This window comes from Uloborus diversus, chromosome 2, assembly GCF_026930045.1.
Source record: "Uloborus diversus isolate 005 chromosome 2, Udiv.v.3.1, whole genome shotgun sequence".
Lineage (NCBI taxonomy): Eukaryota > Metazoa > Arthropoda > Arachnida > Araneae > Uloboridae > Uloborus > Uloborus diversus.
The window spans coordinates 148,190,070-148,214,106 of NC_072732.1; positions in this window are offsets into that span (position 1 = coordinate 148,190,070).

The window sequence follows — 24,037 nt, forward strand, 5'->3', positions numbered from 1 at the left end:
GTTAAAAGTTGTTTAAATAATTTTGAATAAAATTTTAAGTGTTCTTATGCATTTGTATCACGTAAACATGGACACCAAGTGCTGCTTGAAATAATATGCAATCTAACCTAGTTGTATCTATTTCTTTTAATATGATTTTTTTTTTTTTTTGACCTTAAACATAATAATTTTAAGAATTCATTTTGATGATCTAAAGCAAAAATTATAATTAAAGCGTTTTTCTTTTTTCTTTAGACTTTTTTTAAAAATAAATATTTAATTGCTATAGAAGCTAGATTCGTGATGATTATGAACGGACGTGGGAGTATAGCTCACAAAACGATGTAATAGTATTAGCATTTATTATTGTTTGTGCAAGTTAACGTGTGGGTCTTTTGTGTTTCTCAAGAGTGAAGATGATAAATCAGACTTAACATAGGCAACGTGACTCAAAAAAAAAAAAAAAAAAAAAAAATATATATATATAATGATTTTGAATCTACGTTACCACAAAAAAAAATGTAATAATGTCTGAATATACTAAGAAATGAAACATTGCTTAAAATTAGAACAAAACTTATTCACTAATTTGATAAAATTCATGAGTTTTTTTTTTTTTTTTTTCATTTAAAGAAATGTACTTTTAAGTACGTCAGTTTTATAGTTGTAGAGCGAACTGAGAAAAAAAATGACTGAGAATGAAAGTTTATTTTTTCGAAATAAACTGCAAAAAAAAAAAGTTTTTTTTTTTTTTTTTTTTTTTATAATGTCATTTAGCATGTATATTCCAATAGTAATTCTCAGACCAGTTTAGGGCATATAAGATTCTTCATCACTGCATTTCAGTGTTAAAAGTGTACTTGTAGCTCTTCCTCATAATTGTAGATTTTGCATAAATTGTTTAACAATTTGTCTCAAATTCCGGAGTTTTTATTTATTTGTAGAAATTATTTTTTTAACTATGTCAATTCTGTTGCTGTAGAGGGAAGTGATCGACAAACAGTGTCTGAGAATGAAATTTTGTGTTTTTCGAAATAAATTGAAGAAAAAAAAAACGGATTTTACTTATAACGTTTCTTTGCATATGTAGTTTCAATGAGCTAGATTATTCCAATAATAATTCAAGAATCGCACAAACCAGTTTAGGAAATGTAGGATTCTTCTTTACAGGATTTCAGGTTTAAAAAGTATACTTCCAGCTTTTCCTCTTAATTGTAGATTCTGCAGCAATTATTAAACAGTTCGTCTAAAACTAAGCGAAGCTTCGTTTTCTTTCGACAAAATATAAATTTTCTAACTTTTTTTTTTAAAACGGGTTTGACATTAAAATGTTTCAACTATACTGCCGTGTGCAGGTAAACGGCAGTAACTGCAGAAACGAGTTTTCGTGATATTTGAAGAAACGCGTTTTGGATTCAATACTAACAATAATGAAATGTTGAAATTAGATGTCTCTTTCGCGCCTTTTTTTTAGCGGAAACCAAATAAGCGAGCTTGTACAATAAAGGTAACGTACAATCGATGACATAAATGCAAAAAATTAAAAAATGAAAAATGTGCAGTTACTGCCCTTTACCTGCACACGGCAGTATACACTTTATTAGTTCAGTTTAAAAAAAAGCAAAATATTTTTAACGCAAAAGAAACTAGGCATTTTGTCTGTTTGTCATTTAATTGTTTGACCTTTGAAAATGATGATTAAATGAAAAATAAAGACATATTTTGAGACACATGAAATATTTTATTCAGAAAAGTATCATTTAATAAACAACAAGTAGAATTATTTTGTACAATTAAGAACCATAAAAATTTTGTTAGAAGAAGAAAAACAGCATTTAAAATGGAATGTCTCTATTCATATTTTGTTTTCAGAAAAGCTAATTAATTTATCATTGTCGGGAAAAACTCATTAATATAACCAAGAAAATAAGAAACGACATTTTTATTTAAAAAAAGAGAGAGACGAAGGTTTAAATGCTCTATTCTCAGTAGATTTACTCTTATTTCCTCAAAAAGAGTATTATGAAATGCATAACTATAAGCTGCAGAAATAAATTTGAAACTTTATCATATAGGGTCTGGTGGGGGAAAGTGGTCAATGGGGTAAAGTGGTCATAATTCAAATAAATGGCTATAGCTTGGAAATTAATATTCGAATAAATGTGAAAATTTTATTTTAGGGTAGTGCATTTATAAACTATATTTTGAATACAAAATTTTACAACTGGCAAAATTTCATTTGGTAAAAAAAAATATTTTGTGTAAGTATGAAAATTCTTAAAATCTAAACACCTTTTTTAACTTCCTTGGGAAATTTTGTTTGTTAGAATTATTAACAGATTGACTGCACAGGAAGCTTCCTACATGTCTCAAGAACTCTTACTCATTAGCAGTTAGCTGAATCTATTTTGAATAATTTGTTAGAGCAATTTAAGTAAGATGGGGTAAAGTGGTCATAATATTAGGAATAATGAATATTGTTCTTCTAAAGTCACTAAATCTTTAAGTATAAGGCAGATATAAATTAAACTATAATTTCACTTAATATGAATTGTTTTTACAATAAACAGGGTTAAATATATGAGTATATGCGTATGTATACGCATATACTCGTGTAGGCACGTATATATACGTATTCACATAAATGCACCAATAAACACGTATTTGGGTACCTGTAAGTATTTTTATCTATACGGATATACATTCGACTATACACGTATATTCCTGCTTATATGCTCGTATATACGAACAATTATATACTCAGGGAGACTCGTATATACGCGGACGTACTCGAGTAGACACTTGCATTCAAGCATATGATATACATGTATACAGGGTGAGTCTAAACTCTTGGTCAAATTATTAAAAGGTGTTAGACGGGAGGATAAGAAGCAAGAATCATAAGAAACATCCGCTACATGCACGCAAAGCCAGAAACTGATGGATGTAAAGCATGTCACAAATTTATTACACAATGACAATTTTACACAACTTTTTAGGTTTTAAGAAATATTTAAAGTTATTGATGAAATTTGCAGCCGGCAGATGTAATACATGCATAGCAATCACTCTGTTGCAATTACGGGACTTTTGAAAAACTTTCATCAGTCGCTGCACCTTCGTTGCGATGCGTGTATTAGAACTACTACAGGCCGTAATTTTTAACAACTGCTCTAAATATGTCTTAAAAACTAAAATGTCGGGTAAAATCATCTTTGTGTAACAAATTTGTGACCTGTTTTGCTAACGTCAGTTTCTGACCTTTTGTGCATGTAGCGCGTCAGCGACCATAAGTTCCTTATGATTCTTTGCTTCTTATCCTCTCCTTTCACACCACTTAGATTTTGCAAAAAATCTTAGATTCATTCTGTAAGCATACATGTATATTAGCGGATATACTCGTGGATATACGTGGATACATGTACTGGTGTATACACGTAAATGCACGTATATACGTCTAACAGGTATATAATCGTGTTTACACGTAAACATACGAATATTCTCGTGCTTTCATATATATTTACGTGAGTAGACACGTACAAACACGCACTGGATATATCCACGAATTAACTCGTGTATACTCGTATAAGTATGTATGTACACTTATATATGCGTATATACGTCGACTGTACACGTATATACTCAGGTATGAACGCATATACTCGAGATACAAGCGCAAAACACGCATATGATGTTCTTTTCTACGCTTTACTCGCATATACATGTGATACGTATATACTCGTGTAGACACGTATACACTCCTATAGGTAATCACGTATACATGCGTGAGTATATACGTGCATACACTCGTGTATACACGTATATACTTGAGTAGGCATGTGCATGCATCTGATGTATATATGTATCTATTCATATATGAACATGTTTACTCATGTCTACACGACACGTATAGTAGACTCGTGTATACCCGTATATACTCGTACATATACTTGTAACTATAAAAATAACCGAAATATACAAATAATAGGGTTATTTGTAACGGTTTTGCAGTTTTTTTAAACTATGACCACTTTACCCCATGCTATGACCACTTTCCCCCATCCCATGGGGGAAAGTGGTCATAAATACAAAGGGAAATGAAAGTGTTATAAAACTACTTAAATTCAATATTTTTTTCCTGAAATGCAATGTACCGTGTTCTTTAATAATGCAATGTAAAATAATAACAAAAAAAGTTGAAGTGTTTAAAGAATTTATTGTTTTTATTATCTACTTAAGTTGAAAACCTACGATTTTATGACCACTTTTGCCCCACCAGACCCTAGTTAGCGTCTAAAAAAATTGTTTTTTTTTAATACCTATTTTTTAAGCCTGAAATTACGAGCTGCACAGTTGATAAATAAATGAAAATTACTAAAAGCAAGATATTTAATTTAATTTTACGTTTATGTCTCTTTTTTTATGCATTTGATAAATCTTCATTTTTTGTTTGTTCAAGTATATCTTTTGCAACAGTTCGGTTCTTGTATTGGAACTAAAGGAACAGTAGGGAAAAGTTGTGGTAGACTTCAAAATTCTGAAAAATAGTAATGAATTCAAAATAAACGAAAGTCATAAGGATTAAAATTAATACAACCCAATCAAATGAAATATTTTTAACTGGTATATCCTTTTTCTTAAATAAAGTAATGAGTGCTCAAATGAGTACACATGTTACTAAGTCCCCCCCCCCCCTCCTTGCGAGTGCATGGATTTTGCTCAGCTTAGTGGCATGTTGGTGTTCGTGAATCAGTATCTCGATTACTCGAATGTTAAAGGATATTTTGGCTTTAAAATTCCAGTTTACTATAAGCAGGATAAAAGGAGCTGCATACGGTCGTTACGTTTCAATGCTGCATAAACCCGTATGTACGAGTATGTACCCATAACTAGAGTTGTGCACTAATACGACATGATACAGCGAAACCTGTGTAAGTTGACCACTTGCGGTGCGCTACTTTAGTGATCAACTTATAGAGGTTGATTCATATGATGATATAGGACTAATTATGCAACTAAGGGGCAGTCAACTTAGACAGATGGTCAACTTATAAGGGTGGTCAACTTTACAGTTTTTATTGTATTAATATTGGAATTTTACAATAAACATTCTTTAAGTTGTCTGAGCTGCACCTCCAATCAAGTGGTTCATTCCGAGCTTGTTTAACAAAATCAAGACAAAAACAGAGAGAGAGAGCAAATATGAAGCAACTGTATTTGTAATCTAACTAGATAAACCTAAAATGAATATGTTAACTAATACAAGTATAACATCTAACTGGATGACGGTTGTTTTGTTACTGTTAGCGCATTTTTATGCGTTTTTTTTTTTCTTACCTTGACCAATAAATTTTCTTTTTTTTTTATCAAAAACTATTGTTGCTTAGTTTAATCATAATTATTAGTTTTACTTACAATGATTAAGTTAAACATTAAGTTGCATCAAACAGTGCCATAACGAGCAGAGTAGAAGAAAACAACAAATCATAACCAAAAATGCCTCTTATTGCTATCATTACTTTAAAACTACTGGAGCTGAGTATTCGATTTTTTGTCTGATTTTGGTGGGTTTTATTAGAAAAAGATACAACAGTATTTCAAACTTTGACTGTAAAAACAATTGAAACATAAAATATGGGAAATAAGTCAGGCAACTCTAGAAAAACATAACCCAGTATGTAATATTATTATCAAAAGCACTTCAAACTGAATACGTCAAAATATACTAGCACTATGCAGATCGATAAACAATTTTTTCGTCATGATTCAAGCCACGGAGGCAGAACTAGCTCATTTCGATAACCAATTCACCTCATTTGTAGAACAAAATAATCGTAGTTACACAGTACACACGTGCATGGTTCAAGGAATACCTGTAACGACAATCGTGCTTGTTGATGAAGAAGTTGCGCTTCGTATGCCCCTATTTGCGATATTCAATGAATCATGACAGCGCGTAATGCATCGAAAGACTTCGGAAACTTTAGAAAAGACCAACGTGATCATTATTATGAACGTTACTAACAACAAATGGTATTAATTGGTTGAAATAAAGTACCCATGGAATTGCTATGGTTTTTCTCGCATGAAACTTTGTCTAAGCAGTAATTTACGAGAAAAAGGTAATGGTTTTGGATAATGAAGTAGAAACATTTCTAGACAATAAATATATTATGTGAAATAACAAATTATTTCGGTAATATAGGGTAAAAGCTCCAAGATTTGGCCATTTAAGAGATCAGTTGTTGAGTTTTGTTAACCAGTAAATTTCAGCTATCAATACAGCAACAAATACAATGTAAACCTTTAGGCTGTACCTTTTTGATAATGATTCAAAACCTTGTTTCTGGAATAAAAATATTTTTATTTTAAAAACCAAGCTATTGTTAATACGAGAAAATGCTCCAGTAGTCGGCCATAGAAACCCAGTGATCGGCCATGCATGAGAAAGTAGTCTGCGATTTCAGTTTTTTTACTCTTATGTGCTGTAAGTGAATGAATTCAAACAAAATTGAATGCGAAACTTACAGCACAGCAGTGTACTTAAAAAAAAAAAATATATATATATATATATATATATATATATATATATATATATATATATATATATATATATATATATATATATATATATATATATATATATATATATATATATATATATATTCCTGTAATTACGAAAGAATTTTGCATTCCGGATGTCTTCATAACGTTTATTGTTCTCACTTAACGGTTTTGAATTCCTATGATTTTATTTTCCCCCCGCCTCCCTCTGCAGCACCACCGTTGACCGGCCTCACGATGCTGCTCCTCTACCGAAAACTGTCTCCACATTGCGTCAATATCCTACACTTGCACGCATACATACACCCACCCACACACATACACCTACACACACACAAATGCATACACACACACCTACACATACACACAGCTACCCACACACTCATGCCTGCACACAGGCACAAACACACATGCCTACACACACATAAAAATACCTTCCCCCCACAAACACACATACACACAACTACCCACCCACCTACACACACACACACACACAAACACACATGCCTACACACACATACACATACCCCCCACACACACAAGCAAACATACCCCCCACACACAAAAACACACACGCCTACATACACACACACACACATTCGTGATTGCGAAAAACATAAATTGAGTTCAAGATGTCAAAGTTAATTTTTTTTTTTCTTTATATTATCTTCTAAACTGCAATCAGTTTAAATATGCATTTCATGCAATATTTTTTTTTTCATCTTTAACATCATCGGTTCTCAACCTACGAGGGGAAGGGGTGCAAAAGAACGTCAAGGCGACGGAGGAGCGGCGTTAGGGTATATCAGATAAAATAAAATCAACCCTCTCATTAATGTTGTGAAAGTGACTAATGTGTACACTAACTTCACTTGGATCCTAAATTGCCTCAAAAAATTGCATTTACTTCCTTTTCATCTTGGATTTCATATTTTCTAGTAATAAGCGGTTCAAAATAAAGCTTTGAACAGTTGAGTTAAATTTTGTATGTGAATTTATCTAGATTTTCCCTTATTTACTTGTTTTGAGCTATTCATATCAGTTCCAGTTTCCAATTAAATTGCTTGTATTAAGTACATACGGAGGGAGAGGGGGTGGGGTGATCTCATGTCAGTCTTCAAAGGGGCTGCAGAGCCTGAAAGTTAGAGAACCCCTGTTCTACGACATTGACTAAAATGATATCATATGCTTCAAAAGAAGAAATTTGATAAATGGAAAAGGCCCAAGTTGGATTTTTTTTTCCTTTTTTTTGTGAAAGGCATTTTGAAAACTTCTAAAACATGAGAATTTGGTCTCCCCCTCCCCACATCCTATCACAAAAAGGTTTCAGTGTTAATTGTTTATGTTAACATTAAGACTGAACGAAAGAGTTGATAGAATTCATGACCGATAAAGAGCGATTTAAACTATGAATAAACTAAAATTGCATTAGCAGTCACGTAATGCAATTTTGAAGCTCAGTCAGCATTTTTTAAACAAGAAATAAATTTTGATTTCCTACAGATAAAAATCCAAGAAAATAAATATTTGAAATGTGCTCTTCACGTTGTGTTATAGGGTTTTCCGTTTTATTTTGTTAACAACATTTTGGTATTTTTTTCAAAAATATTTTGAAAGTCACTTTCGTGCAGGAACGTGCCCAGAACTGGGCCCATCACAAAATGACTTTTATGGGTCCAATCCATATATTTTACCCCTCATTTTAAAAACTCGGGCCCCATGCCGGCTCGGGCCGGGGCCAAGTGTGTCCCTTCTCCCCAGTTGTGGACGCCCCTGCCTTCGTGTACCTTGGACATACATTTTACTTGTACGTTGGGTGTCCAACACACATTAGTTAAGTGGATAAACAAGGAACAATTAAGGTACAAGTGGGAAAAGAGACGAAGAAGACAGAAGAAATTAAAAATCTGAACTGATACACTTGAAAAATGAGTTGTTGAAATCTTCACAAGCTAGAAAATGCAGTTTGAAGAAGAAATAAAAAGACAAAACTACGAAGAAAAAGCTTAAATGTGACAAGAAGAGATTAAAGAAAAGGGTTCTAGTATCTTTCTCGACGGGCAAACGTACCCACATTTTACGTGAGCCAGGTTCTTGAAGCTAACCACAACGACCAATTAATTTGGAAATTTTTACTAAGAAGAAAAATGTTTTTTTATTGCATTCGATTGAAGACGTTTGTAGACTGAGAGTTTCAGATGGTATCAAATTATTACCCTATTCTCTGGTCCACTGGCGAAATAAGATCCAATTTAACATTAATTTTGAAGGGATCACACCCCCCCCCCCCCTTCCTTTTTGGGTACCGTTGAAATGGTAATATCTGTATTTACAACTGAAAAATTCTGTGTATTTATCTTTGTTAAAAAACATATTTTACGTAATATCACTTACTGATCCACGAGATCTGAGATTGATTACATGCATCGTATATCTTAAGCATTTTTTGGTCAATATTTAAAACTTTCAGTCAACTGAAGCAGCAAAACTTACCAAACGGAATTCATATTATTTCTTACATGTTATAAACTTGGAAAATTCCTGACTACTATTTAAAAAAATTATAAAGATTTCATTTGTAAGGCTTGTTTCATTTGTACTCTTACACGGTACGTTACGTTCATAAAAGACTAATTACAGTTGAATTGTTTTGAAAGAAAGCATATAATATAATTTTAGTTTCTGAAAATGTGTTGAATATTTATTCAAATTTCCATACAGTGCACTTGAGCTTATACGTGTTCGAAGAGACTGAATGAAAAAAACGTATAAATGAAAAAAAAAACATAAAATAGGTACACGTTAATGTTTATTAGATTCTACAGAGACAAATTTAAAAATTGTACAACTGGTAAAAACGTGTAAAAGAGAAACGTATAAATGATGCTTCACTGTAATAGTTATCTAAATATAATTCAAATTTTTAGGAAAAGGGCATACTACGCCCTATGTGTAAAAAAGCATAATTTTGGGATCTCTGGATTTTTTTAATGTCTTAAATATAGTTTATACACATATTTATACACCTTTAAAAACTTTAAAAAGCTTGCAAGTTTAACTATTTCGCATACATTATAATGCTCCAAATCAACAGAACAAAAACAGCAAGCAAATGCCTTCAGAAGTATCCCAAGCTTGTTGTTAATCGAAAATGCAGACAATTTTCTCGTTCGCCTTAAGGGAATCAAAGAAGTGAGTCCTGATTCATAGCAAGGTTTTACTTAATTCAGTTAATATGAATACAGAGGATCACCGTTTATACGTTTTTGAAGGGATTGTATGAAAAACGCATTTAAATGAAAACATTTAATAAGTATACGTTAATGCGTAATAGACTCTGCAGAGACCAAATTTAAAAAATGTATAACTTATAAAAACGTATAAAAGGTGATTCACTGTATTTTTTATCTAAATATAGTTCAAATGTTTAGAAAAAAGACAAACTTCCTTGTGTATGAAAAAATACATAACTTTGGAATTTCATTTTTCAAAGGACCTAAATATACATACATATACTCATACACATTTAAACACTTTTACAAGCTTACAAGTTTAACTAATTCGCATACCTTGCAATGCTCCAAGTCAACAAATCAAAAACAGCGAGCATTTGCCTCTCAGAAGCATCCCGAGCTTGTTGTTAATCGAAAATGCCGACAATTTTCTCGTTCGCCTTAAGTGAATCAAAGAAGTGAGTCCTATCTCTTAGCACCCGCATTTCACGCCTGGATTATCAGCTGCAAGGGCAGTCGTGCTCGTTCGAGGATCCGGCAGCCGGATCCAACTGGTTGGGATGCTCAATAAACGCAGTGAACGGAAATCGGAATCATGCATTGAGTTAATGTCTTGGAAAACTGTGTAGAAACTGAGATAATAGAGCATACTTCATCAATAAAGAATTTGTTCAAAGGAGCATGGAATGAGTCCCTGAAGCCCTGTAAAGCAGGAATTGTGCTTCGAGATATATTTATCCATTTTCTATTTTTGCGTTCCCGAATCGAATATTTAATGAGGTTTACGTATCAAATCGGACAAGGGATTCTCCTTTTGTAAATGAGACTTTAGGTGCTGCATTTCAAAATGTGTTTTAAATCCACATTCGCAACTTCAAAAAAAAAAAAAAAAAGTAACAAGTACACAGCGTATTCTCGTTGAGAATGTAAGACCTCTATTTTCGCAATCTGTTGCTCAACATTCAATGCAGGGTCAAGATATCAAAAGTTCAAATGAAAACGAAACAGTGTAAAATTACCAAATTAAGCTTTTGAAATGGTCCCTAAGTCTCTTACTTGCATTTAGGAAGTAGCAAACATAATATTTTCTAATAAAAAAAGAACCGACTTCAAAAAACAAAGATGAACTAAAAAGTAAAAAATAACGGATCATACTTACATAAGATTTCCTACCCAAACATATAAATCAAATATATTTAACAATTCCAGTACAAAAATCAACTAAAACACCCAATTATAAAATAAACACTGATATTTATCATTATGCGATGAATTATTTTAATACCTAACAATTTATATGCGATCACTTAATTTTTAATAACCTTTTGAAGTCGGGGCCTCCTATAAACTACTACCTAACGTCGCTGACAACCCACATGAGTTGAACACTAATTTAACTAAACGCAAAATTAGTCTTTAAATCTAAACCTGCGCAGTTACGTTAGGAGGCCCCTACTTCAAAATATTGTTTAAAATTAAGATATCGTATGTAATTTGTTAGGTATTAAAATAATTCATGGTATAGTAATGAAAATCAGTGTTTTTTTTTATAATTGGGGGTTTACATTAGTTGATTTTTGTACTGGAATTGTAAAATAAATTTGATTTATACGTTTGGGTAGGAAATCGAATGTAAAGTATGACCCATTATTTTTTACTTTTTAGATCATTTTTGTTTTTTGAAGTCGGTTCCTTTTTTATTTGAAAATAATTAATTTTTTGCTTTTTAGTGGTGTAAATATGAAATAAGTACGTAGGTTAGAATATGTGGTGCAATTCCTTACCTATATCTCGAGTGAGAAAGCGTCGAGTACAGGAGTCTGAAAGCTAAGATGAGCAAAATAAAGAGGAAAATAGAGCATAGTGTCTCGGAGACTTCCGGAAGACTGTGATGAAATGCTTTTTCAAATGCGGAATTATTTACAAAAAAAATTGTCTTCATCATCAGTTTGACTTGATCAAAGTATGCTTTTCGAAAAAAAAATCACGAGTCACTAAAAAACAAAAGAAATCGCTTTAACTTTGCCCATAGAATTTGAAGAATTTTCTTGATTTTTCAAGGATCTCATCTTGAGATACTAACCTGATGAACATGGGATCACCTGGGAAGTATATACCTTTTCAAACGAGAGAAAAAAAGAATTTTCCAAATTGGTCTACTTATGTTTGAGTTTACGGGGGATATATATATAAAGATTCCGACAAATTGAGAACGTCTTTTTTGAAATTGGTTAAATAAAAAGAAAAAATCTTATTTCGCAAAACATTTTTTTCTATTGGCACTAAAAACTGATCTTTGTTCCTTGACAGAATTTATTTGTACACTAATTTAGTTAAGAAAACCAATGACATTTAAATGGTTCTAACTATTTTATATTTCAAAATAGTGCGTTTTATATAACTGGTGAAAAAGTCACATTTCTCTTTACTTCTCCCCGTTATAGATCAACAATACACTAGAATGAAAGTATCTATTGTGATAATGTATATATGTAGATCAAAATACTACTGTAGCAATGATAAGAAATAAATTTCATGTTTGCTTCAAAGAAGTCTTTATTCAAAATTTGCAATCTGACTACTAATGATTATTGCAGTGGAAATATTTAGGAGGGGGTAAGCGTCCAAAGCAAGAGCTCCCCCCCCCCCTAAAAGGGAAAAAATATCCCTTAAAACTTCCCCCCGCTCTTAAAGAGGCACCCATAATTAATATTAATGTTTTATGGCACTTTCTTTAACACTGAGTAAAGATAGTACCTTGGTTTTACGGCACTTTCTTTTACATTGGGTTTTATATTTAATCGTTTAATATTGAAATTAAATGAAGTTTATTATTTTTTGCCCATAACTTTTTTTTAAAGAACAAATATCTTGAAGCAGAGATTTGGGATCTAAGTTAGATCATTCCTACCCATTAAACAAAAAACAAAGAATAAAAACCGTTTCACTAAGTGAGACGCTATGAATTTACAAGCAACAAAGCGATTGTGTGAAATTTGAAGGTTCCCTCGATTTCTCCAGGACCCATACCCGGACTTGAAGACCATTAGATGACCGGGAGAAGTATACCATTTCAAACAGAAAAAGGAATTTTCTTAATCGGTCCAGGCGTCTTCTAGAAATCGGGGAGCATAGTACATAAAAAATTCCAACGAAATCTGTTAATTAGTATTGCCATAACTGTAAATTGAAAAGATGGCGTCATGAAATATTAAATCTAGAATACTTGTCAAACTTCAAAAACCGGACACCAGTTACGATATATTTATTAAAGAATATAAATTTTTATTGCCCAAGGGGGCGGGGGGGGATTTTTGTCTTAAATTTCCCTTGAATTGAACACTAAATATATTTCAAAACTGATATTAAAAAAAAAAAACGAAAAAAAAAAAGTTTAATGACTAAATGAAGTTACTTATTAGCAAAAAATAGTTTTATATTAAATTAATTAATTCAACCATTTTTGTAGCAAAATACATTTAATTTACTGATTTGCTACATACGTAATAAATACATTAGTAAGACTATAATTAAAGTTAACAGACGGCACCGTGAGAATCAAACATCTTGCTGCGTGAGAATTACATATTGTTCAAGACAAGATTCCTCCGTCGAAAAAATACACCGTTCACGTCAAAACCACGTGATCTGTGACATATCGCGCAGCTGATGAAAACTGGTCTACGTAGCCACAACGTATGAAATTTTAAGTTTCTTAGATTTCTTCTGGACCCCTCATCAGATCCAGACAAAATGAACATGGGACCAACTGGAAAGCATACCCTTCCAACCAAAAAAACTGTTTTTCAAATCGGTCCAGTTTTTGTGAAGCAATACGAAAACATACATAAAAAGCCGCAAGACGAAATCATAAGCTCCTTTTTTGAAGTCGGTTGAAAACTAACATTTAAGCATAAAAAAATTGGTTAGTACCACCAATATTCACCGAGTTCTGAAACACATCGTCTCAGGAATTACACCACTCACTTCCACAGGCAGTCATACATTGGGGGAGGGGGAGTGAGGGGCTAATGCAGCGGACTAACAAATGATTAAAATTATGTGTGTCCATTGAGTGCGTTTATTTTCTAAAATGCTTGAGCTTTTTTAGTGTGTGTTTACGTTTCGTAGCAAAACAATAGCAATGAAAAACATTTTTCTTTTTTACTTCGACAAGATGTCATTCTTCAGAAAGAGCAACGGATTTCAATTCCATCTTTTGGATAGTCCCTGAAAATTTTGAACACGAATAACTCCTTGTACTTTGATTTTGAACTTCTGTAATGAAATTTGAGTAGGGATATTTTTTTTAGTTTTGACTAGGTCCTGGAGAGTTTTTTATTCTTTGGTGGGATATCCATCACCTGGTACATTTTTTGGCTATGCTGTCATCAAAGAGGGTGGCCGTGCGCTCTCATAAACTCGCATATCTTTTGTAATACTTGACTGATTTGCATGAAATTTTTGCTAGTACAATGCTTTTAGTGATATAATGGTGAGTACCAATACGTTTTAACGGTTGATAGAAAATAGAAAATGATTTGTAAGTTGTTTTGATATACTTCAATTACTTTAGTACTTCATTAAAAATATATTTCCCATTATATTAAGAAATATTTAGCAATTTTACACTTGTATCTCGATACAAACGTTTTGCACTCTGTTCATGTTCTTGCAATCATTATTTAAAATTTAATTTAGCTACAATTCATATTTTGCTTTTGCACATTTCCATTTGTCTGAAATATTACTAAAAGTCCGGGCATTATAAACTATAAATTTTTCAAAATCATGAGTGCATTTAAACTTTTCTTTTCAAATTTTGAACAAATTTTTCCATCTATGAAACATCAGTACATGCAACAATTCAAAAAATAAGCTAAGTTACTAGAATCAACTTCACTTTAAATTAGTAGATTAATCTTATGAAAATTCGTTATTAAATATGCTACACTGCATCAGTTTCATTTTATTGTACTATTAATTACTTCTTCACTTTAACTGAATCTAATAATAAAGGTCTCTTGTGTCAATATATCTCTGAAAAGAAGTAAATATTTTCACAAGATCGCAGATAATTACTAGACAACCTAATAATTAACTTTAAAATAGTGTAAATAAAACCAACGCTCAAGTAAATTTGCATTTGCTTCACTTATCAAATTGAATTTCAATTGAAATGTAAATTATATGAGCTCTAGAATGCTGCTATATTTAATTACAATACTAAGCGAATATCCTTGGGGATTATTACGTTTCCCAGTGCAGTGTAGTATTTCCAATAAAATTTCAGCATAATATAATTATTACTATTACTATTAGGAAAGATGTTGTCGCATTTTATAAGTACAGTTGGTACAGTGCATATATTCACGGTAAAATTTGACTACATTGATTTGATGTTTTGATGGAGATAAAACTATTAAAGTTATGCTCGAAAAGGTTCCTTTTGTGCAGTGCTTTTGATCGAAATACTATGAAACGAAAATACTAATAATTTAAACTTAAAGCTAGGGAGTTCTATTTTCAGTTGCTTAAAAGAAACATGTGATATAGGATTATTGTCTATTGTTAGTAACAGAAACGTATTATCACATAAAACTAGGAATCAAAAACACTAGAGTGCTTTAAATAACGAGCTGATGTGTGCATCACGTGACTTCCTTTTACTCCAATTTAATGTGATTTCCCCTTTCTTGGCATTTTTAATGTGATTCAATAGTTTACTATCTAAATATCACCAACAGTGGCCAAATTGAAACCAGATAAAAAAAATCGCCAAATTTGTCGTTAAGTTGGCGACAAAACCGAATGCAACCGAAAGGGGAGGTGCACAACTAGACACCACTAGGAGTCTACGTACCAAATTTCAACTTTCTGCGACATACCGTTCTTGACTTATGCGACATACATACGCACATACAGACGTCACGAGAAAACTCTTTGTAATTAACTCGGGAATCGTCAAAATGGATATTTCGCGTGTCTCTACGTTCTTTAGGCACATATCCACGTGTGATCGAGTCGAAAAAAAAACTCAAAATTCATTCGGGGGTGAGTAAAATGGAAATTAAGGTCGATTTTTGAGTGAAATTTTTTTCGCGAATACAATACTTCCTTTTTGTAAAAGGAAATAATAACGATATAAATTTAACGTGTAATTGTCTGGAACCGCACACACTGCTGACGTAATCTCCTATTGAAGGTATTTTACATTCTAACAACTATTAGAGTCAATGCAGTGACGGAGTTTGAATTAATTTTATTTCATTTTTCATTAGTTTCATATTCAGGTTAAAATAACTTCAATTACGCTTGAACTTAAAATTTAATATTTATTATAATTCCAGTTTTAAATGACATGCTCCATTATTGAAATAATAACCGATTGCAGTTGATACTTTGACATTGTTATCCATACATTTTATGAGATTACATTACTCAATTTGTGTTTTGTTTGTTTTCTCTGGGTTTATCTTTATAACGTTGTTAGCTCTCATTTATCATTCAATTAGATAATAAATTCAAACCCTGTGGCACGAAAGCCTGCTGTTCCAAACTTAGTTTTGCTGACCAGGGACTCGGGGGTTCAAGGTTCCGGTTAGGTGGTCAGCCTAACGCGGAACCCCCAGTGTTTGGTTCCCAAATACGTTTGGTATTTATTCAACTAAAGAATGCAACAATATATAAATGGGCTGAATAAAAGAACTTCTTATGTTGAATACCCTACTATCGAAGAAGCATAAAAGCACTTGAAGAATTTGTCCACACTTGAGCAAAAATGACAACAATATAGTCTTTATTCTGCTAATTTCAATCCATTAAAAACAATATTAGGCAGAGATTTTCAAATTTCGATTTTAAAATCAGAACCCAAATCAGCTTAGATTAGTCTTAAATAACGTTAAAAAAGTAAATTTTAAGTCTAAACTAGAATGAATACAACGGCAATGAAAATTTTAATCACAGATTCAAATTATTTTTTTTTTTAGCAAATGTCTCTAAGCTTACTGCACAACATATAAATAGACTTTAAATAACAAAGGAAAAAGAATCATTAGAAAAAGAAGTTTAAAAATTGCCTTGTCAATATCTTCTTGTATAATGTCGTCACACGATCAACTCTGTTTAGAAAGAAATCCGCATACATGTAGAATTAATTGGACGTAATTACGGAAACCATGAAGAAACTCTGCTTGATGATTGTTGCATTGAATCATGGAATACAAAAAAAAAAAAAAAAACGTAGGGGAGACCGGAGCAAGATGAAGAATGTCTTAATTTTTCCGTTTCCTATTAGGAAGCAGGACCAACTGAATATTACTGGCTCTCCCATTGACTGGCGGTTTAGCAATAGTATAAAGACGCTGAAATACCCACTTTTGCTTAGTTCTGAAGCTCTGATTGTTTACCGCTGCCACGTTATAACTGTTATGCATGTGTAAATAAACTCTGCTACAGATACAGGCATGATAGATCGTTTCACTTTAGTATTTATGAGTAACTTAGTTAATATACTGCCTACTACCATGAATAAAAATCAATAATTGCTTTCATTTATGGCAAGGAAGGGGAATCCTTTGAAACAGGCAGTCCGGGGCAAGATGGAGCGCCGAAACAAGGGGCAAAATGACAAGACTTCTCTTAACGAGTTTTGCTTGTAAAGAGGAATATTGTGACTCTCCTTCTGAAAAATGGATCTAATGCTACAATGCCAAAGAGTGGTGACATGAGGAATAATCAAATTATGAAAATGGCATTTGTATTAGCAACTATTGTTAGCTGCACAACTAAACACTTCAACATTACGCTACAATGCATTGCGTGTAATTTGATACTTTGTAAGCTGTAAAAACACAGTTGTTATTTGTTAAACTATGTAATATATTCAAAAAAAAAATATGTTGAACCTTTTTAAGTGTTGTCATCTTGCCTCAAGGTCCAATTCATCTTGCCCCAGTATTGGGACAAGATGACGATTTGTTAAGGCTATGAAAAAATTAAAATATCCTTCATTTATTTTATTCGAAATATTAAACGGTAATATGTTTAGCACTACAAAGGACTATTCTAACAGCTCATGTAAAATTAGTTTTATTTTATTTAAAAATAAATTAATAAACAACAAAAATTGTTAGCATAGTCTTCTTGCCCCGGTCTCCCCCATACCTGTACATAAGAGCCACGCTAATTGCGATTTTCCGTTTATTAGTGCACTGTTTGAAAGATTCCTATTCCGCACCGAGCCATGTGATCGCAATTTTTAATAAATAAATAAATAAAAAACACCAGTGTTAAAAGACCGCGTGCTATCCTTTACATCCGCCAGAAGTACAGATATTTCCCCACCTAGTGATTTAAGTTCACAGCTGAATTTTAAAAGCAGAAAATAAATGTGAATTCTTGACATCTTGAATTCAAATTATGTTTTTCGCAGTTACGAGATCCGATAGGACCCTACTCGTTGGGTGTTGCATGTGTTTTTGCCGAAAAAAACATGATCTTGCACAAAAGCTCTCCCCCTCTTCCTCCTTTCAAAGTAAATTTTGCTTCAGTTAAGCCTTAACAAAAAAAAATGAATGACTGAATGAAAAGGCAAACCACTTGTAACCATAGGCATGAAAATTAGCTCTCTTAATAAATATCAAAATCAACGAGCTAAAATTTATTTCGTGGTTAATTTATGGTAATCTGAAAAATCAGACAACCGCCAACTGCGGTCAAGTGAGAGTACTAAGCAAATCCTGGTTTCTAAAAAAAGTATAATAAATCGTATTATTTCCGGAAAATTTAGAAACATTAAAAGCCTTAGTATCTCACCCGATTGCTTAAAAAAATATTGTTTTTCGTATTTCCAATTTAACTCCAATTTGAACATCACAATATTTATGCTTCATAATTTCCTGCTTCCTTTAATAATTAGTATATAAATAAATTATCTATCCTATTATTTGTTATACTTACCCTGATACTAAAAGTTTCAAGCAATCAATTACGCATCACAAATACTTAAGAATTTCTTTTTCAATCAGCTCCAGCATTGACTCTTAATGAGCAGTTAAAACACAAATAATTAAGTAACACTTCCACACTTTTTTGTTCTGTAATTAGACAAAAGAGTCAGAAAAAGTCAAGTTAATGATGCAGAAAAATTTTACTTAATGATATTTTTTCCATGCTGCACTGTTTCATCCGCGTATTGTTCCCTAATGATGCAAACATGGTCACACGTTGAAAACTATTTTCTTTTTAATGGTTAAATTTGTTTTAAAGTAGTAATAGTTTTTAAAATATTTTTTGTTTGAAACTATTTTATGAGACAAGAAAATAAATGCGTAAGAGAGAGAAAGAAGAATGAATTATTGAGTAATTTTCTAACAAAGTGAATGTATAAATGAGTGAACGATTGAGTGGGGAAATAACATACACATATTACCGTGTGGTAATAATACCGGTTTTTCTTCAGATCTAATTTAAGCACTTAATAAACTGACTAATTTCACGTTGTTAAATCAAAGAAAGGTTTAGATCAAATTGCAGCTCGATTCATCAATTTCATCTCAAACCAAGTAAAACAGAGTTTGTGTGATGGTCACCCAGTGACCAGAAGAAATGATGCACAAAAAATAGTTTCTGTTTATGTTACCTTCTGTTGCGAAATATGTAAATTTGACCAAGTGGCACTGCTTCGCGGTTATATAAAGAATGTCGTTTTGTTTTTTGTAGCTGTTGTACAGGGTGTCCTGAAAAATGATGACTGTTTTTAAAAATTTATAACAGGAAAACGGTAAATAATAAAAAAATAATTCTTGCAGAAGATTCATGTTGTGGGTCGTTAATTTCTTCCCCCTGAGTTCCAAATTTTAGTTGAAAATTTTTCCAATAGATGGCGCTGCAGATAGTAAGCCCGTAAATCAGAAAAAAATATATAGAAAATTACAACATAATTTTCCGAAAATAGTGAACAAAAGAACAAAACAATATTTTCAAACAATCGTTGGTTGTAATCCCAAGTCGCAAGCGGAAGAAAAATCGGTGAATTTCAATTCTTCTTTTTGAATTACCGGCTTACTATGTGCAGCGCCATTTTTTTGCCACTAAAGTTTGGAATTCTGGGGTGAAAATTTTAGGGCTCACCACATGAATTTTCGGAAAGAATTTGTTTTTTATCATTAACCGTTCTCCTATTATAAATTTTTAAAAACAGTCAATCTTTTTCAGGACACCCCCCAGTTGCACTGTTGTTGTTTAAATGTGTGTGCTAACAACGCAGAGATTGCACGAATCTTTTGTTATAACTACAATATGGCTAAGCTAATGAATGTCTGGTTAATTTGAGATAGTAGAGCTTCATCGTAAAATGCTTGACACTTTTAGTCAGTTCCGATGCTCTTTCAAGAGTTTTTTGCGAGCGTAAATGTGCTCTCTTTTCATAAAATGATGTAGTATTTGTCAGAAATTACCAATGCATGTAATTTTTAGTTAAATATTTAAAAAATTATGTACATTTTGGGAGAAGAAATTGTGAAAGGCTAAATGAACTAAGAAATAGATAAAGGGAATGAAAAATAAAAGCAAACAAAAGATAAAAATATTTTTAAAATCTTAAATTTTGAAGTGAAAATAAACTATGATCAAATATGATATCAAATACATGTATGTTTTATGTTTCCTACAAAATGCCTTTTACTTGTTTTACTAATCGTTAAAGAAGACTTTATATATCTCTAATACTCATCTAAAGATTAAAACTTTGAAACAATTAACTGTCTATTGTCTCTACTCCCCTCTTCTAATACCCTTTAACTAAAGAGCTTTTTTTGGAGGGAAAAAATGATGTTAATCATCGTATTGTCTCCACGAAAGTTTTCACGTGTCATTTTTTTTGCATTTTGAAATGCATTTTTTGACTGTTCAAAAAACTTCAGATAAACTCTAAAGGCAGCATTTCTTCAGCATTAGTTTTGTTATAGAATGCTGATTTGAATCAAAAATAATGTTATCGCAAAGATTTTTTTAACCATAATATCTGTAAAACAACCGTCCATTTTTCTAAATACAACTAGCATTAAACGTTTTCTTAAAAGCACCCACAAATAATGAGATTGCTGTTCCATTGATAGAGTATTTTTATTTTACTGCAAGAAGCAGAAAGAAAAAAATGTTCGAAATTATAAAATTTGAAATCTTGGGTAGACTTTACAGTGAAAAAAAGAGTATGACACTAATCTTTTTCCTTTGACAAAACTATTATGCAATTGTGTGGCTTTCCCAGAAATTAACTCGAAAAGACGTCTTTTAAAGTGTAAGATCTAATACTCATACTCGATTGCGTTTTTGTTGCATTGTATAATGAATCTTATAATAACGGACGGTATAGTTACACTGAATAGATGGCTCTTTCTTATTGTCTCTCTTCCCCTACTCCTAAAGACCGAATGGAAAAAAAATGTGATCTTTTCCGACTCAAAATCAGCACTCGAAGCCATACGTAGTGGTGTGACAAGACTGACGCAAGAAATTAAGTTTCTTCTCCACTCACTCAGGATAACTTGTGTTCTCCAGCGGATCCCCGCTCATGTCGGAATCAAAGGATATGAATGTGCAGATGCACTTGCAAAGGAAGCACGTGATCAAGATCAACCTCTAACAGCCACCTTCACAGACGTGAATGCTGTTGCCAGGCGAAGTATCTACGATCAGCTTTTCAGCAAGGCAACAATCATCGACCTTCATTGCCCAAGAAACCTCTCTTCTACAATAGCTAGACTACGCACTGGACATTTCAAGGATATGAAGATATTATCAACCAATAATAAATCTTATCCCATCTGCAAGCCCTGTCCCCATTTACAACTATCCTCTGATCATGTTTTTAATTTTCAGGTCATTATTCGCTCAATCCTCCAACTTAGAGCACCACCAATTGAAATCCTGTACAGTCATCGAGCTCCAGAATTAGCAGATCTTGTTATCAAGTCTTTTGGAGGCATCTAAGCCTTTCGCACTCTGCACGTCATTAGACACGACCACAACAACAACAACTACTACAGATCAGCAGAAAAATAGTTGCTCTGAGTGTTTAAATATCGCAGTTAGAACTTCTTTATGTGCACATAATTAACGATCTACATTTTTTCAGGAAGAAAATAACCTCTTTTACTTTGAGAAGCATACACACGCATCAGAAAATACTTATACCGATAATCGGGATTACTGAGGAAGAAATCGCACATTGGATACAAGTATTTGTGACATTAAATGGGCTCGATGAACGGAAATCTGAGTTATGCAAAAAGTTAAACATTGTGGAAGTATCCTTAGATTCTTTACTGGGGTGGTTTCCTTCAGTCAAAAGTACTACTTTTAGTCATTGAAATGGGTACAATGAGCAAAAAAAAAATAATAATAATAAAAATAAAAATAAATAACATGGACCCAGAAAATACTTTCATTTTCCCAACAATTTTTTTAAATTAATTTTTTTTTAATGTCCGATCTTTAAAACAAGGCATGGTCTTGATGACGTCACAAATGATGCTCTTTAGCGCATCTTTCTTCCGCGTTTCCACGTTATGATAATCAAGAAGCGAGTTCACGCTACGCTTGCTATCAACCATATCGTTGCCAATACACGTGAGTAAAGATGCGAGTTGAATATTTATATAAATATAATGTACTGTGAATGGCAACACTGAATGGCATTTCATCATTTGTGATGTCATCGGCAGAAGCCGTAAACAATGAAAGCGCTCCAATTTAAGTAATTTTTTTTAATATTAAACTTAAACAAATTATTTAAAAAATGGTCATAGTCTATGTTTTTAAGCATGCTCTTTCAGAAAAAAAAAATACTTTTAAATTTTTGAAAACGAGCCCATTACGCAATTTGTTTATTATTATCCGTGATGGAATAGAATGTCTCAGTTATGTCAACAATCCTTTGAGATTTAAAATTGCAACTTAAATGTTTAATCTTCCTTTCTTTGGAATGTTTCTATAAGAATTAATTTTCTAAACTAATCCTGACGTGAAACGACACATAAATTAGAACAACGTACAATCGAAACATTAACATGTAACTTTGATATTTACAAGTTTAAACCTATTAAAACAAATTCAGGCAGATATTGCAGTTTCAAAGCCATAGTAAATGTTTTAATGTATTGTAATATACATTATTCTGTAATAGTTTTGTATTAAAAACGCTACTAAAAAGTAAAAACATTCTTCAATATATATTTATTAATTGGATGTATCCAGTATCTATGAAATAACAACACTATTATGCGGTTAGATGTTGGCATTTACCTAAAATAAAATACAGATACAAGAAAAAAAGTTTGAATAAATACGCAACTCTTAATAACTTCTGTAGCTGATTCTTAGTGGGAAGAACGGGTACAGGCAAAAAGCATTTTGCGTTTTGATCTTTATGATTTTTATTACTTATGCTAAATATCAATTCAAAATTATTCTTTTTTTTTTTCAGTTTTCTTATCCAATAACTATTTCAACACATTTATCGGCAGAATTTGTTTAACGTAAAAAATATAAAAAAAAAAAAAAAAAAACTTAATATATCAAATAGACCGAATTTAAATCAAGTTAATCAAGTTGATAAACTAATGAATAAGCTATTATGTTAATGTAATACGCAAAAAAATGAAGTTTTGAAAAGTTATTTTTAGCAAAGAATCTCACAAAATGTTTGAAGATTAGATCCGAATAAGATGTAAAACGTACATATGTTTTCGAGCAAATGAAAACGTAAGGGTCATTCTTCAAAAAGTGTAAATTTTCTAGTGTGTTTCTTCACTTCTCTTCTGTTTCTTCAAAAAGTGTAAAAGGCGTACGCCTTTTAGAGAGAAAAAAAATAAGGAACAATTCATTTAACAATGTTTTTTAATTTCATCAAAAATATACAGAGGCTCCCAAAAGTGTTCGTACACTTTGAAATTTTTTAGTAAAACCAAAATAACTTAAAACTGAATTCGAATATAAAGTTTAATATTTTTTCACATCATTCCTATGTCATTCTAAATATAACCCTTTGGTTTTTTCAAAATATTGACGGATCTTCTTTTTGAAATGGATCAGAAAAGAAGAGACAGAGAAATACCACGCCACAAAAGTCATCGTACACTCAAATATTTTCGAATAAATTCATGATTAAAATTATCATATGCCGTTTTATTAATATTTTTACATTGTGTAGACCCTTATAAGTCATTTGGCTTTAATTTTTTGTTTATTTATTC